At 37.5% G+C, this 17,105-nt stretch overlaps 1 protein-coding gene across 2 annotated transcripts in view; it reads right to left on the reverse strand.

The window, feature by feature from the left end:
• Nucleotides 1–17,105, reverse strand: part of KDM5B (lysine demethylase 5B) — an 80,685-nt gene that overhangs the window by 61,271 nt on the left and 2,309 nt on the right. The gene's annotated exons all lie outside the window — the stretch shown is intronic.

A 17,105-nucleotide genomic window follows, 5' to 3' on the forward strand; every position in this document is an offset into this window, starting at 1 on the left:
ACTTAACCAAGACATGATAATGGATGAGACACTTGGCTCCTCAAAATGTCAGGAGGTTATATATATATACTGTAGGACAGAAAGAGCAATGCACTAAATAGAAGACCTGGTATGCATCTTGGTTCTTTAATCACCACTTAAGGGATCTTAACTTTTCCATTCGAAACGTATAAACAATAGCTACCTTCAGGACTATGATGAAAACTAAAATTACAAATATAAAGGATTATGTATTATAAAGCAAAAATAGCAAGTATTATATTGCATTAAGTTCTGACCAATGAAACATAATTTCTTCTAGCAAAAAGTCAACGTAAACTCAACTTTCAAGGAGCATCTGACTTCTAAGCTGTACCTTTAAGGACTCTATCCTTCCAGTCTAACTCTAGTCAGCATCTAGTTGGCATTAGACCAATTTAAACACAGGTTAAAGGGCTCCCCTAGATTTCAACCCTCCTCCCCACTGTTACTTCTCCAGTGCTCATTTTTAAAGCACAATGATGTCATTTCCCTTATCCTTGCACAGTAAAACACGTTAAAGAGAACGCACTCTGGTGTCACACTGCCTGAGTTCAAACCCTGACTGTGGCTTTCTACTAGTACATCTCCCTGTAGCTTAAATACATGTATAAATGGGAAACTGAGGCTTAAATAATATGGATAAAAGCCTTTAGAGAGCTCCTGGCATTTACAAAGTAAGCAAAAATGTTAGTTATGAGGAAACATTTATGTTGCAGAGCTTCAGTTCCCAGGAAGCCTAACGTAACCTTGTTTTGTTTTATGACTGGTTATGTTTAAAACAATGGTTTCAATTCTCTAATCTTCATTATCAAATTGTATAAAATGATATTTCATGGGGAGTGCCTGGGTGGCTCAGTTGACTTCGGCTCAGGTCATGATCTCACAGTTCGTGGGTTCGAGCCCCGTATCAGGCTCTGTGAAGACAGCTCAGAGCCTGGAGCCTGCTTCAGATTCTGTCTGTTTCTCTCTCTCTCTCTCTCTCTCTCTGCCCCTCCCCCGCTCACACACGGGTGCATGCACGTGCACAGTCTCTCTCAAAAATAAACATTAAGGGGCGCCTGGGTGGCGCAGTCAGTTGGGCGTCCGACTTCAGCCAGGTCACGATCTCGCAGTCTGTGAGTTCGAGCCCCGCGTCAGGCTCTGGGCTGATGGCTCAGAGCCTGGAGTCTGTTTCCGATTCTGTGTCTCCCTCTCTCTCTGCCCCTCCCCCGTTCATGCTCTGTCTCTCTCTGTCCCAAAAATAAATAAACGTTGAAAAAAAAAAATTAAAATTAAAAAAAAAAATAAAAAATAATAATAAACATTAAAAAATGGCATTCACAAGTTAATATATGGCATTAATAAGTTAATATATAATATTCAAGGCCCATCCATTTTTTTTTTGCTGTATTTTTTTTTCCAGTTTTATTGAGATATATGCAACCTTGCTACTTAAAGGAGAATACACTGTCACATTTTCCATGCTTAAAGAGCTTTTTCTAAGATTGTTTTAGATATGTAATTCAAGGATAGAGGCACTTAACAATGGATCTGGGAAGAGAGAAGCTGCTAGGGTTGCAAGAGAATTCAACTTCTATACTATAAAAATTAACACTGTGGTGGGCAAGCCTATGTATGGTTCCACAATATTAATATTTTGTATTAACCAAGCCATTTCATATCTATCTACTATATAAAACTTCCTGACTACATATTCTCTTACTGCCATAAAAGCTAAGCAATAGAATAGGTTTAAAATAATTTTCTCTAATACAAAAGTACACTCATTACTAAAATATCAGAAAATATATATGAAGAAGAATCTCAGAGAAAACCTGCTGTATTTTGGTATACATCTTTCCAGTATTTTCTAAAATGCAAGTTATCTTCATAATCTTCAAAAAATTTTAAGTCATAATTTTAAAAATATGTGTATATTTTTCCTTTTACTTACTATACTGTGAATATTTAATATTTTATTGTATTGATACTTTTTAAAATTTCTTATTATTGGACATTTAGGTTATTTTCTTTACTTTCCAATGTTAATCATTACAAATAAAGCATCCTTACCTTCTAGGAAGTTCATTTTAGCCTCTTTTAAAATAAACCTAAAAATTTTATGATTTTATTACCATTTTTTTGTTTAGTTTATTTATTTTGAGAGAGAGAGAGAGAGAGAGCAAGCATGAGCAGGGGAGGAGCAGGGAGAAGGAGAGAGGAAGAATCCCAAGTAGGCTCTGCACTGTCAGCACAGAGCCCAATGTAGGGTTCAAACTCACGAACGTGAGATCATGACCTGAGCCAAAGTCAAAAAGTTGGATGTTTAACCAACAGAGCCACCCAGGCGCCCCCCCCAACTTTTTTTTTAAATAAAAATAAAATCTTAAAAATAAATAAAAATCAGTTGCCCATATACCCAGTCTTACCATGAGAAAAACATCAGATAAATTCCAATAATGGGACATCCTACAAAATACCCAAGTGAGTACTCCTCAAAATGGTCAAGGTCAATAAAAATAAAGCCCAAGGGGCACCCAGGTGGCTCAGTCGGTTAAGTGTCTGACTTTAGCTCAGGTCATGATCTCACCCTTGGTGGGTTTGAGCTCCACGTTGGGCTCTGTGCTGACAGCTCAGAGCCTGGAGCCACTTCAGATTCTGTCTCCCTCTCTCTCTCTGCCCTTCTCCTGCTCACACTCAATGGGTCTCTCTCTCTCAAAAATAAACAAACATTAAAAAATTAAAAAACAAAAAAAACAAGAACAACAACAAAAAGCCTGAGAAACAACAACAGCTAAAAAAAAAGTCTAAAGAGACATGACAACTAAATGTAATGTGTATCCTGGATGAGATTCTGGAACAGAAGGAAGATATTAGCTAAAAATTAAAGAAATATGAATAAAATATATGGACTTTGTTTAATAACAGTATCGGTTCATTAATTATAGCAAATATGTCATAATAATGTAAGATGTTAATAAAAGGGGAAACTTGGGAGACCTGGGAGGCTCAGTCAGTTAAGTGTCCAACTCTTGATTTCAGCTCAGGCATGATCTCACAGTTCCTAAGTTCAAACCCCATGTTGGGTTCTGCGCTGACAGTGCAAAGCCTGGTTGGGATTTTCTCTCTCTACCCCCTCCCTCACTCGTATGTGCTCTCTCAAATTAAACAAATAAACAGTAAGAAAATTAAACAAATAAAAGGGGGAAACTAGGTCAAGGAGTATATGGGAACTCTACTCGGTTTCTCTTTAAATCTAACAGTTCTTAAAAATATTAAGTCAATTTAAAAAATCATTTGGATCAGGAGCACCTGGGTGGCTCAGTCAGTTAAGCATCCAACTTTGGCTCAGGTCATGATCTCTCCGTTCCTAAGTATGAGCCCCACGTCTTGCTCTGTGCTGACAGCTCAGAGTCTAGAGCCTGCTTCAGGTTCTGTCTCTCTCTCTCTCTCTCTTTCTCAAAAATAAACGTTAAAAATAATAATAATAATAAATAATAATAATAATAATAATAATAAATCACTTGGATCAGTTTGTTTTATGTTCCAAACTTCTGACCCCAAAAGACAGCTCAAGAAGCAAAAACACAACCATGTTTATTACAAATTTTATAAAACTTAATAAAATGACAAGAAGACAAAAAAGGCCCACTTTCTGACATTTTAATTGATACTGGTTATACAGGAAAACTTATTGTTGTTTGCCCTTTAGAAAATACTTTTAAATTTTCACTTCACTTCCTAGAAAGAACAGATAACTGAAGTTTTTACCAAACCCTCTACTGGTTTTTTAATAGCCTCTACAATCAATCAATGTACCTCTTACACATGCATAGAACCTAGATTTATTCCTTTTGAGTCAGGCCTTTGCAGAACTAAGTTTCCCTTTTTACTACTACAACTCTCAAATGTTTGGCCTGAGGACCCCCTAAAACTCTTAAAAATTAAGGACCTCAAAGAGCTTTAGTCTATATGTCTATTCACTTTTATTACAGTAGAAATTTAAGAATGTTTTAATTTATTTAATAATAAGCAAAAAATAGAAGAGTGGCATTGTGTTAGTTTGCATATATTTTGCAAGTCTCTTTAATGTCTGGCTGAACAGAAATAAACTGGATTTTCATATCTTCTATAGTCAATCAGCTGTAGAATACTGCTTGGTTAAAGCATACCAAGAAACTCTGGCTAAAAATATTTAGTCAAAAAGAGGAAGTTCCCCTTGGATCTGCTGGAAGGATCCTGTGCACCCTCCAAGAGTCAGTCCTCAATCCAAACCCTTGAAAACAACTGTCCTAATAATCTTAATCCCTACAGAAATCCCATCCAATCCATCCCTCCATGGAACTCTATCCATCCGTATTTTAAAAACAGCATCTCAAAGTGTTTTCTCTATTCACTAACAATGATTTCTTGACCTATTTGTGAAATGCCAACATTTTTAAAAAAGGTATACCAATGAGGCACCTGGGTTGCTCAGTTGGTTAAGCGTCCACCTTCAGCTCAGGTCATGATCTCATGGTTCGTGGGTTCAAGCCCCGCATCGGGCTCTGTGCTGACAGCTCAGAACCTGGAGCCTGCTTCAGATTCTGTGTCTCCCTCTCTCTCTGCCCCTCCCCTGCTCTCTCTCTCTCTCTCAAAAATGAATAAATGTTAAAATATATATATATATATATATATATATATTAAAAAATAAAAGGTATACTAAATGTCAACCCAGTCATCATCCCTAAAAGTCCTACCACCAAAAAGATCCTGTAAATGCCTGCATAATCATTTGCAAACATACAGGAACGTTTAACAGTTGTACTAAAATATTAAGGACCAAAAAATAATAATAATAAATAAAATAAAAATAAAATATTACAGACCAAGGAGTAAGAACTTTTGTTAAAATTATAACTCCTATAATTGACAGGACCTGGTAAAAGCCATCAGTTTTCAGTTTTACAGAACGTGTTATTTAAAAGGATATAAAGTATCCAAGCACTGTTTCTATGGAGGAGCATCTATTAGTAAATGAAAATACACTGGTAAAAGAGAGACATGTCATGATACTTACTTTTTCAAACATTAGTTCCAACAAGGACCTCCTTCACCACTTTTAATAAAACTTAGTAATAATAATCTGTATTTTCAGGACCTCTAAATGACTTCAATTTATAATTGTCAAAAACCACATGAAAATACTATGGAAAATGCTTCCCCTAAACCTCAAAAGCATGGTTTCCTTTCCAGACCGCTTTACAGGAATAATCCAAGTACCATTTTGTTTATAAACAATAAAAATAAGGGGATAACTAGATCACATGAAGACCTTACTCTTCCAAAATGCCCCTAATAGATGTCTACCAAAGTTACCTACTGAAGTGATTCAACAAAGTTTTGGCATAACCCTCAAAGTCTCATCAGGCCTCTCTATATTGGAAGCATCCTTTTAAAAATCACCCAGGATGATCATAAGAAAGATAAATTTCTAGAATAAATCATCTTCCACTCAAATGGGCTGACATGATAGGTCAATCATGAAAATTTAAGAGGAAAACATTATTTCTTTCAAATCATTCACAGACATCTTATAACACAAGTCACCGAATGGAACCAGAAGAAATTTCAGATCCTTCTCCCCTACAGCAATTATAATTGATGCAAATATTACTTCAATATGTCTACACCAAGCCATGTTACAATCAAGTAGCTATTTTGCCACAGTTTCTCCCCCAAGGAAATTTAATATGTAGCTTTGATTCTGTTTTCTTTCATAACTAGGATCCCAGTGAGGAAAAGACAATTTCTGGCAGAAAATTGAGGCTACCAAGGTTAAGAAAAGATGACATACTTCAGAGAAAGGTTCCAGAAATGATTTGTCAGGGGAAGGAGTTTAGGAAAAAGGTTAGACTCTGCCCCTTCAACCTTCCCCTCAGCAACACCCAAACCCACCTGGGCACGAAGGGCAGGGAAAGTTAAACATCACACACCCTAACTTTAAGGCCTCATTAAATCTATAAACACATGTTCTACATCTTTAGTACTTGACAAACTGGACACTCCAAGATTCAAAATCAAGGTCACAAAAGGGACAACAGTGACATTAAAAACTGACCCGAGTCTCTAAGAAGATAACAAAAGAATACAAAATTTTGTTTGGTTTGATGTTTCATATAAAGACATGTGGCAATTGTACTTAAAAAAAAAAAAAGGAAACATAAATAGTAAGCCATACATTTCACCGGATACAAATATTTAACAACTATTTAGCCCTGCCACAATTAACTGCAAGCTGAACATTAAAAGTAGAAATAATTTTAGAACCTGTATGATCCCTAATAGCCATATCTGAAGTAAAAGGCTGAAGCTTGGACCCGAATGGGAATTGCTAGCAAGTGGCTCCATTCATCCCACTGTCAGATTGTTTAATATTTATGTAAGGGCAACCTGCAAGTCTATTCAATATACTGTAATTCTGAACATGCTTCAAGGCTAGATAGATCTTTTTGAAAGAGAAAAGGATCTACTAATGCACAGGCATGCTCAACTTACAATGGTAGATAAATAGGTCTTATCTCCAAAGGTCTTAAAATAAATTTATCCTATGATATATCTCAAACCACACTGGGTATTACTATTACAGAGTTAGCACTATTCACTGCCTTACTTACTTCATATTTATTGCCACATTTAATAATAATTTGATTTAAAAGATAACCCGTTTTAACCTAAAATATGCCAAAGTTCCAGCCTGATAAAAGTGGTCCTCGTTTGAACGGCTGCCTGGTATCAAAGGGACACACACTATAAAAACTCTTCTATTATCTACTTTTCCAGGTTATAAATAAAGGATTTTGCAGCTGTATCTAGAGTTGAGACTTAAGAAAATCATCACCACAAAGTCACAGAGGTCTCAAATACTGGCCCTCAACAAACCTGCTTTTTCCCCTGGCACTTTTCCTGCAGCCTACAACTAGGTCCTCTTCCTTGTGTAAATGTTGGTATTTCTGGAGGGTCTGTCAGATTCTAATCTCATTCTACACCCCTATTTCCTCCCTAACCCTGTCCCAATCCAAAGTCTCCCAAACATCTGAAGCAGCTCCACTCCCCCCTTACTCCATCTACCTCCACATCCCCTCAGCCCTAATCTTCGACCATTTGATACACAATTTCCATTATTTGTGTACATCACAGCATGTAATCTAGTTGCAGATCTTTCTCACCAGTAGACTATATGAATTCCTGTAAATGAAAGCTACTTAATTCATTTCTAATACTCATAACACAATGCCTGGCACTTATTGACATATTAATAAATGTAGTGAACTGAACCCACAACTAAACCCAAGGACCTAATTCATTTCTTCATTCATCAGAGCTGACAAAAAGGACTCCCTTGTTTCTGGTAGTGGAGGTGAGAAATTCTATTAATTCAAAGTCAACAGATAAGAGAATTCCTTATATGAACAGCTGCCTAAACCTCATCAAGAACTATCTAAACCAATAGTTCTTAAACCTAGCTGGGTTTTAGAATGACCAGAGGAGCTTCTTAAAATTCAAATACTTGGGCATCCCATGAGATTCTAATTCCGGGATGGAGCCCAGGATGATTTTGATGGGAAGAGGGCTACAATCTGGGGGCCTAAATACATACTCTTCTAGTTGAACCTGGGTGGTCACCAGGATGATGACTGATGAGCCAGGAGTTTCCATACAAATGAGCCAAGCAACCAACAGTACATGAAATGCGAAGCTCATACATGCTATACTAAAACAAACAGAGTATATGATTTAAAATTTCAGGGGTGGCTCAGTCAGTTGAGCGTCCGACTTTAGCTCAGGTCAGGATCTTGTGGTTCATGGGTCCGAGCCCTGCGTCGGGCTCTGTGCTGACAGCTCAAGAGCCTGGAGCCTGCTTCAGATTGTGTGTCTCCCTCTCTCTCTGCCCCTCCCCTGCTCATGCTGTCTCTCTTACTCTCAAAAAAAAAAAAACCCTCAGGGGCACCTGGGTGGTTCAGTCGGCTAGGCATCTGACTCTTAATTACGGCTTAGGCCATGATCTCAGAGTTCGTGAGTTCAAGCCCCACATCAGGCTCTGGACTGACAATGTGGAGCCTGCTTAGGATTCTTGCTCTCCCTGCCCCTCCCCCACTCACTCTGTCTCTCTCAAAATAAATAAAATTTAAAAAAATAAACATTAAAAAAAATAAAGAAAATTTCATAAATAGGGGCACCTGGGTGGCTCATTCAGCTAAGCATACAACTCTTGACTTCGGCTCAGGTCATGATCTTACAGTTTGTGAGATCTTAGCCCTGCACTGGGCTCTGCACTGACAGGTGGAGACTGCTTGGGATTCGCTCTCTCCCCCTCTCTCTGCCCTTCCCCTACTTGTGTGCTTACACAGACGTCCTCTCCCTTCCTCCCTCCCTCCCCCCACCCCAAATAAATAAATAAATAAATAAATAAATAAATAAATAAATAATTTTTTTTTTTTAAAGGAAGAGCAGTGAACTTGGAAGTAAAAAGCAAGGTTTGGAATCTCCTAATTTGTCCTTTAAAAGCTGTGTCACCTTAGATAAGTCACTAAACTTCTCTCAGCAGTTTCCTTACCTATAAAACAGTTCTTAGCAGCAAGAACTAGGTTATAAAAATGTTTTTTGCTGAGCCTATCAGAAAAAAAGGGTAGCCTATACCAGGGCAGAAAATGTATAAGCAGAATTATACAGATATGTAATAATAATAAATATTAATAAAATAAGACATAATTTTCCATCAACTATCTCATGTAATCATAACTGTATCATTACTATGGAAGTAGGATTCAATATAGTGGTTATGTGCACAAAGTCTAGGTTCAAATACTGACTCCACCACTTAATAGTCAGGTGACCCTAAGAAGTTTAGGCCTCACTATGTAAAGCAGGGCTAGCATTATCCCCACTTTATAATAAGCAGTTTAATGGAATAAACTGAAAATAGGCATGACCCTCTTAAGGCTAGCAGCTCAAAGATAACACGTAAACAATGGAACATACACCACAAACCAAACCAGCTAGGAAACTAGCTAGCTAATACCAACCTCCGAAAACAAATTACCTTGGATCCTAAGTCAAATTCTAAACTCTGTTCCTCTCAAAAAAAATCTTGATAAGCAGTTATATAAGAAAAAGATATATTTTACACATGGAAGATGAGAAAAGCCACAAGATTAGCAATGGAAAAAAAAAAATGGTGTGAGAGAGGAACCCAGAAGAATGGGCTGCCATCAAGTACAATTTTTAAAAACCCTAAACCCACACCCTACACAAATCCCTGAAGCCAGCCTCCCACAGGAAAATCTGGTGGCTATTCTCAATTTGTCCAAAATACATCATAATACTGGATAAGAGCCTCTCTGGGAGAAGAAAAATCTTGGAATACTTGAAATTTTACAAAATGTAAGTTATACTCCAAAGATTCTCTTTGTAGACCTCTCTAATCTCCACCCCTCACCCCTGTCCCACAAATAGATACCAGAATACAGGTGAGCCTGGGTGGCTCAGTTGGCTGAACATCTGAGTCTTGATTTCAGCTCAGGTCATGATCCCAGGGTCATGGGATCAAGCCCTGCATCGGGCTCCACACTATCGTGGAACCTGCTTAAGATTCACTCCCTCTCTCTCTCTCTACTCTCTCTCTTTCTGCCTCTCTCCCCTGTTCCTGCTCTCTTTCTCTAAAAATGAAAAAAAAAATTTTTTTTAAAGATACAAGAATACAAATCCTAAGAGATCCTGCTCTCCCCATCTCTTCTCTCAAGTTTTAAAGACTGGCAAAGATGAGACGTTACCATCTGGTTTAAATATCATCAAATGATGAGTTGGTACAACCACACAGAAAATTGAGAGGATCTTGCCTTAAAGAACTTGTAATTATGTGGTTTTGATAGGGATTTGTTCTTCGTTTCTGGAGTTATGAGATTAGAGAAAAATGGAGTATGTACGCCACATAGAAATATGTGCTCAATAAAAGCTCCAACCAAGTGCTCAAAACACACTAAGTTTTAGACTTTAGTTCTCTGAACATTACAATCTGGTCAAGTCAGTAAGATGGCAAGAATTAACACAGGAATGCACAAAAATCTGCCTAGGGCTAAGTAAGGAGCATAGTTCAGAAAAGAAATCTTAGACTAGGTGCATGCTCCCAACTAAAATACTCAACATTCAAAAGCTTAACACTTGTTAGGTATGCAATCAGAGAGTCTTTTTAATACATACAGAAAGCAGTACTGAGGGGCACCTGGGTGGCACAGTCAGTTAAGCATCCAACTCTTGACTTTGGCTTAGATCATCATGATCTCGTAGTTCCTGGGATCGAGCCCTACATCAGGCTCTGTGCTGATGGCATGGAGCCTGTATGGGATTCTCTGTCACTCTCTCTCTCAAAATAAATAAAAAAACAATCTATTTTTAAAATTTTTTTTATGTTTGTTTATTTTTGAGAGACAGAGCGCAAGTAGGGGAGAGGCAGAGAGAGAGGGAGACACAGAATCCAAAGCAGACTCTAGGTTCTGAGCTGTAAGCACAGAGCCTGATGCAGGGCTAGAACCCACAAACCGTGAGATTATGACCTGAGCCGAAGTCAGGCACTTAACCGACTGAGCCACCCATGCACCCCAAATAAAGTCTATTTACAAAACAATACTGAGTAAACTGCTTGATTCAGGATAAAAACAAAAAAACCACACTAGCAGAAACACAGTATATATGGGTCTACCTAAGAGGTTATGTTATGAGGTCCAATAACAAGACCTATTTGGACAAAAAAAACAGGGAACCCAGGTTTGTATGGGAGTTTTCATTCGCTTTATTTTTTTTTTTAAGTTTGCCTAATTTTTAGTAAAGAATAAAATATAATCTGGCTCTGTCCTGAGGATCAAAATAAACATTTTCCCTGCCACCTCTTTTACTTCTCTCACCACTTTATAAGTAAAATAATTGTGGAATATTAAAGACTCAATGTACTAACTCAATTTCCTATCTAGCTAGCATTGGCATTATTTAAATTGTTAGGTAAGATATAACGCCCTCCATTTGCAGGGCTTCAACAGCATCACAGCCATCTCATACTAAGAGAAATTAAAATAATTTTAAACATCTCTTAACACAAAGCTCACCAAATACAAACTCCTGCCTATATACACACAGTACACAACACACACATAACACGTGAACCTGCAAATTTTCTGAAATAACATAACAGCTCTACTTGAAAAAGATTTTGATACCACTAATTTTTTTATTTTTATTTTTTTTAGAGAGAAGGGGAAGAGCAAGCATGCACAAGCCGGGGGAGAGGGACAGAGGCAGAGAGAGAATCCCAAGCAAGCTCTACCCTCAACGCGGAACCTGATGCGACGCAGGGATCCATGACCTGAGCTGAAATCAAGAGTCAAAGGCTCAACCAACTGAGCCACCCAGGTGCCCCCTCACTAATTTTTTAAAATCTCACCAATTTTTGAAATATCTAGGAAAATAAATAAATTAATAAGTAAAGACAAGCTTCTACCTAGGCCAGGAGAAGAATTACATTCTATATACTGTAGTTTTGAAGCTAGTTTTTCACTTTTCAAGTTTCACTCTTTAAAAATCCCTTCACTGTAGGGGAAAAGGAGGGATATGTATTTGGCACTAACCCTTGTCTCACTAAATCTGTCCCCATACTCTTCTTAGCAGTGAGCAAATAAAGCTTTGGGATTTAAGCTCCTCGCAATCCATCAATTAATTAATCTGGACAGCAGCCCTAGGTCAGTGTCAGATCCCCTTACAGCAGATGAGAAGGCATACGTTGGGAGAAAAATGACATTGTCCAAGGTCATGATGGAATTAGAGTCAAGACTCTACTCATTTATTTTTTAAAATCTAGAAACACCATATCCCTTCCTTTACATAATAAAAGTACAAACTTTTAAAAAGTAATAATCCACATACACGCCCCTTGATAAAGCTTATTTTCACCCATGCAAAATATTCCTTAAATTTCACATCTATTGTAAAATAACACATTACCAAGTGAAATGGAATCGACAAGTACTAAAAAGCCATTCATTATGTGATCTTCGGCCTGGTGTTGTTTAACTAGTTTCCCATCTGAGAAATTAAGTTACTATTTCGGTGGGAAAAGCAATTAGATTTTAAGGGGTTATTGACAGAAAATATTTTTCAATGACCTGATTTTTAAATTGTTCCTTTTAAACTTTTGATACCACAGAAATGTTAATCAGCAATTCTGCTACAACAGACACTGCGCCATCAAGGTTGAAAGTCAAACACTACCATTCTAAACAGAAAAGTGAACCTAACAACCTAACCAACAACTCATTAGACCCTTTTGATTCTCCTTTCCTTAAAACTTCTTTTCCAGAAAGGGACTTAACTCTACTTTTTTGGTTACTCCTGACTCCCAGCTCTATTGAGATAGTCTAGCAGACAGATAAAGAAAATGGGCAAATAGAGAACGGAAAGATGCTTGTGGAGAATGCCCTCCAACCACCACCTACTCCAACTACTGCCATCAAACTTCTGGATGCCAAGAGTTGGCCTGAAGACGGTCAAGTTTCTGCACAGGTTCCAACAAATGTGTAATAAAGGAATGAAGCCGCTGTTTAAAACTGAGAAATACAGGATCACCTGGCTGGCTCAGTCAGAAGAGCACACAACTCTTGATCTCAGGGTCATGAGTTCAAGCCCCATGCTGGGTGTAGAGATTAAATAAATAAAAAACTTAAATTTTTTAAAAACTGAGAAATACGATCCCTATCCTAATTGGGCAAGGTGACCACTTTCACTACAGGCTAGAAACCTCATTCCTAACTGCCCAAATCTCACTCGTTCCCTGAATAAAACAAAAGCTAAGCCAAGTTGTTCTTTACAACTAAAGGTCACTAGCTTACGCTCAACCCCACTGCTGCTACTCTGTTTTCTGCTCTCCTATATCCAGGAAAATAGCTAAAGGGATTATATTCTCTATGTTTTTGTGAATGCTTGAATATTTTAATAGAAGAATTTTCATTTGAACTCTTGAAGTGATGGCTCTGGTACAGCAAAGTAATCTTTATATCCAGAAAGAAAGTTTACGTGGAAAAAAAAAAAAAGATAAACAGATGAGATGACTCTAGGCCACGTCTAAAGGTGTAAGGTAATGATGCTTTAAGAGCAATGGTCTACAAGGAAAGATTTGAATGTTAAAAAAAAAAAAAAAAAAAAAAAAAAAAAAGGACTCCTAAGAATGCATTTAGTCAAATTCCACATTTTTGTTCCAAACATCACACAATTACGGAACAGAAAGGTCTCACTGCCCTGGAGGCAGCTTTTCCTCATTAGTCTGGTTCATAAACTTGGGAGTTGTAAAAAGCACCTTCATTATACAAATCATCTAATAGTTAATGACAGAAAAAGCATTTTTGGAAGAACTTGTGGAGATGTACAAAGGTAACATCTCATCTAATTTTTGTCTTTAATTCCATGCTAAGACACAGCTGTTAACAAAAAAAATCCTTGTACGCAGCATACAATTCTTACATCTCAAACAAGTTTCTCACAAATCAGACTTTAAAACCCAGTTACAAGTTTCTCAAACTTTAAGTAATATAAAGCAAAATGGGAGAAGCCCAGCGACATGACTCTCCCAAAGTACCACTCTACCCACCCACTTACCCCAAAGGGACTCAACACTGCCTCTAGTGATTCCTCTTCAAGTGACCCAAACTCAACAAAAATTTCAGAAACAAAAGTATAGACAGCCCCTCAATTCCCAGTATTTATTCCACTTAACTTTTTTTGAGGTTGGCAATGATCTTCTGCACTTAAAAAAGGTATATTAGCATAATCTCCAGAGAGTATCTTAGCAAGGAAGAAAAAACATCACACCACCAGATCAACACAAATCAAACGGAAAGGTCTGTACAAGGAAGAAAGCAAAGATCTTCTGGGTTCCTGGTTTTTAAAAACCTATATATGGCCTTTGGAAAGAGGTACACAAGTAGGCTTCCTGGAACCTTAAAATCTAGGACCCTAATTAGCACTTTCATGGGGGGGGTGGGAGTGGGGGCACGAGTTTTCCCTTTATCCTCTTCTACAGCCAACTTTTAATGGGGTCCAATTAAGACAACAAGAGGTTACAAAAGTCTAGAAAAAGATCCCATTTACAGCACATAAACCAGAGTCAAATTTTTTATCAAATAGTTTACCATATTTTTTTTCCTTTCTTTTTTTTTTTTTAACGTTTATTTATTTTTGAGACAGAGAGAGACAGAGCATGAACAGGGGAGGGGCAGAGAGAGAGGGAGACACAGAATCGGAAACAGGCTCCAGGCTCTGAGCTGTCAGCACAGAGCCCGACGCGGGGCTTGAACTCACAGACCGTGAGATCATGACCTGAGCCGAAGTCGGACGCTTAACCTACCAAGCCACCCAGGCGCCCCCTTTTTTTTTTCCTTTCTAAAAGAAAATTCTCTCCCTGGAAGATTTCTGTCTGCCTATTAAAGTATCCTAAGCATCTTGAACTGTTTTTGTGCCCCAAAGTAAACAAATAAATGAGTTCTGCTCCTCTATCAACCAGAAATACTTTTAAGTTTAAGCCAACATACCATAAAGAAAATTCAAGCACCTGAGAGAGACAAAGAATGAAACTGAGAGCTAACAAATTTTCCCTAATTTTTCTTATTATTGTATCTCAGTAACAGAAGAATTCAAACCCTAGCTTTAACACATTTAGTTAACACTTTTCAAAGGCAATTCTCTATTTATTTTGCTCTTTAAAGAGGTTTAGGCTGCATGTTTAAAAACAAGTCCTGTAATCACTGGTAGGGAAATTTTTCCCATGGGGGTGTGAATCTTAAACTGCCTCATGTATTTGTAATATCGCTCACATTCTATTCTAAAAGCCTATTAATTTTGTTGATTAGGTCAACAAAATTACAGCTAGGTGAATAGGTCTGTGGCTCCTAGTGTGACCAATTTACAATTTACCACTGGTAAGATCAAATTTAACTAAACGCCCATTCAAAAACTATAACAAATGAAGTTTGTTTTTGCTTTGTTTAAAGCACTTTCGAACTACATCTGTAGGACTTAATCCAACCTCCTACTAAGTGAGGAAAAAAGTTTTTCTTCTGAGCAGTATAGTCCTACGTTTGTCCTAAAAGGCAGATACAAGTGGGTACAGGGTTTCTTTTGGGGGTGATGAAAATGTCCTAACATTGATTGTGGTGATGGTTTTACAACTCTGTAACTACTTAAAACTACAACTAAAAACATTTTAAATTGATGAATTGTATGGTATATGAATTATATCTAAATAAAGCTGTTATTTTTCAGTAGTCATTAGAAGTTCTTCCTTCATTCAAGGATGTTTCCATTGATAAGCCTTTTCTCCAAATGTTAAGCGGGTCTAAGGTGGCCAAAGAATCACAACCAGAGAAAAATACTGTGACACCAAAGGAAATGGGAAAACAGAGAGGGTTAGGCCAAAGTCAATCAAACCTAAAATTAAGGAGATTGATAGGCTGGAATGAGAGTAAATGAGCTCCGTATCATTAACACCTCTAACCATACAAAGAAATGTGTATTTAAGTTCCACCCTGTTCCTAATGGTAGAACCAGCAGGCCTACTCAAAGACGCTGACTATATTAAAACATTTGAGAGTATTACACTTTAGCTATAAAATGAAGGGATCAAACCAACGACCCACAGGAAGTTAAAGTTGAAAAAAATGTGTCTACTGTGCCATCTGGGGTTTGATTTAAATCCCTGATTTTTGGACACTGCCACAGAAGAAATTTGTGGAATCTGTCTATCTGTGGCCAAATGTTAGACATTTGAGGGCAACAAAGAAAGTTATTAAAGCCATCAAATATATTCCGATCAAACTTGGGAGACTCAAAAAAGTATTTACTGAGCAGCCAACTATTTTTTGCCTAATAGTTACACTCCTAAAATTAATCATTTCCAAACACCACATAGCGGCACGGAAGATCTGTCCTTAAAAAGACATCTAAGTACATCAAGAGGAAATGAAAATGCGCATTTTAAAGGTAGCAAAACCAGAGGTCAGATTAATTGTAAACTTAAAAAAAAAATTTTTAAGCCCAGGAAACAAGCCTGGTTATCCTACATGCTCGATGTAATTTGAAAAACATTTATTTCCCTCTTTAAACTTTTAACTCCGGATTTAGCAGTCTTCTTGATTTATTATCCTTTATCACATTTACCTTACCATATTTTCACAAATTTCTGTGAACCCCAAGTTTTCAAAGGAAAGCAGTTTAGGACCCTTACAGAAAGCAGCTATAAACTGAAACTATGTACATACCATTAATTAAAGATACAAAGATAAGAACAAAAGGAAATGGAAGTGCTTTACAATTCTTCCCCTAACCTCCCAACGGACAAATACCAACAGACCCAATCTCCATTTTAACACAGCCACTTGTATTCCAAAAAATTAGCAAACAAAAATCATCTAGAACACAGGCATTATACAGCCATGGCCTTGGACAGTATTTCGTACCTCTTATTTTTTTTGTCGTTGCTTTATTTCAACTATATGAAACCACTTGTTCACAGCTTCCTAAAACAAAACAGTTTCTGAAACAAAGACTGTTTACATCTCTTAAGAAACCTTTGTTCCAACAAGACCCTTCTTCAAGAGCTACAACTTCTGGAAAGATTTCCCTTTTTGTGGTTATATCAACAACAAACTCTTTCCATTTGGCACAGGAGTTTTGTTAAACAAAGGACGAAGAAAGCCCCCCTCACACAAAGGAGGTCTCCAAAACAGAGCACTGGTTGTGTTTGTAGGTTATTTGTGCCTCTTTAACACCCTTCCTCAGGCAGTAGAATGTACTACTCTCAATACAAAATGGTGGCCATCATGTCTGTCTGACATTCAGAATGGGAAAAGGCAACATGAGCACACATTTTGTAAAGCTTACTATTCCTATCCTAGCCAAGATGAGGAAATGGGTAGCCAAACCTAACCAGAGCCAACACTATCTTTCTGGGAAAGCGCCCTAGGAAAGGCACAGAGTAAGAAAGTAAGATAAAGGGTTTACCCCAGCCCTTGTACACCACAATACCAACA

This window comes from Panthera leo, chromosome F3 (genome assembly GCF_018350215.1).
Source record: "Panthera leo isolate Ple1 chromosome F3, P.leo_Ple1_pat1.1, whole genome shotgun sequence".
In the NCBI taxonomy this organism is placed as follows: domain Eukaryota; kingdom Metazoa; phylum Chordata; class Mammalia; order Carnivora; family Felidae; genus Panthera; species Panthera leo.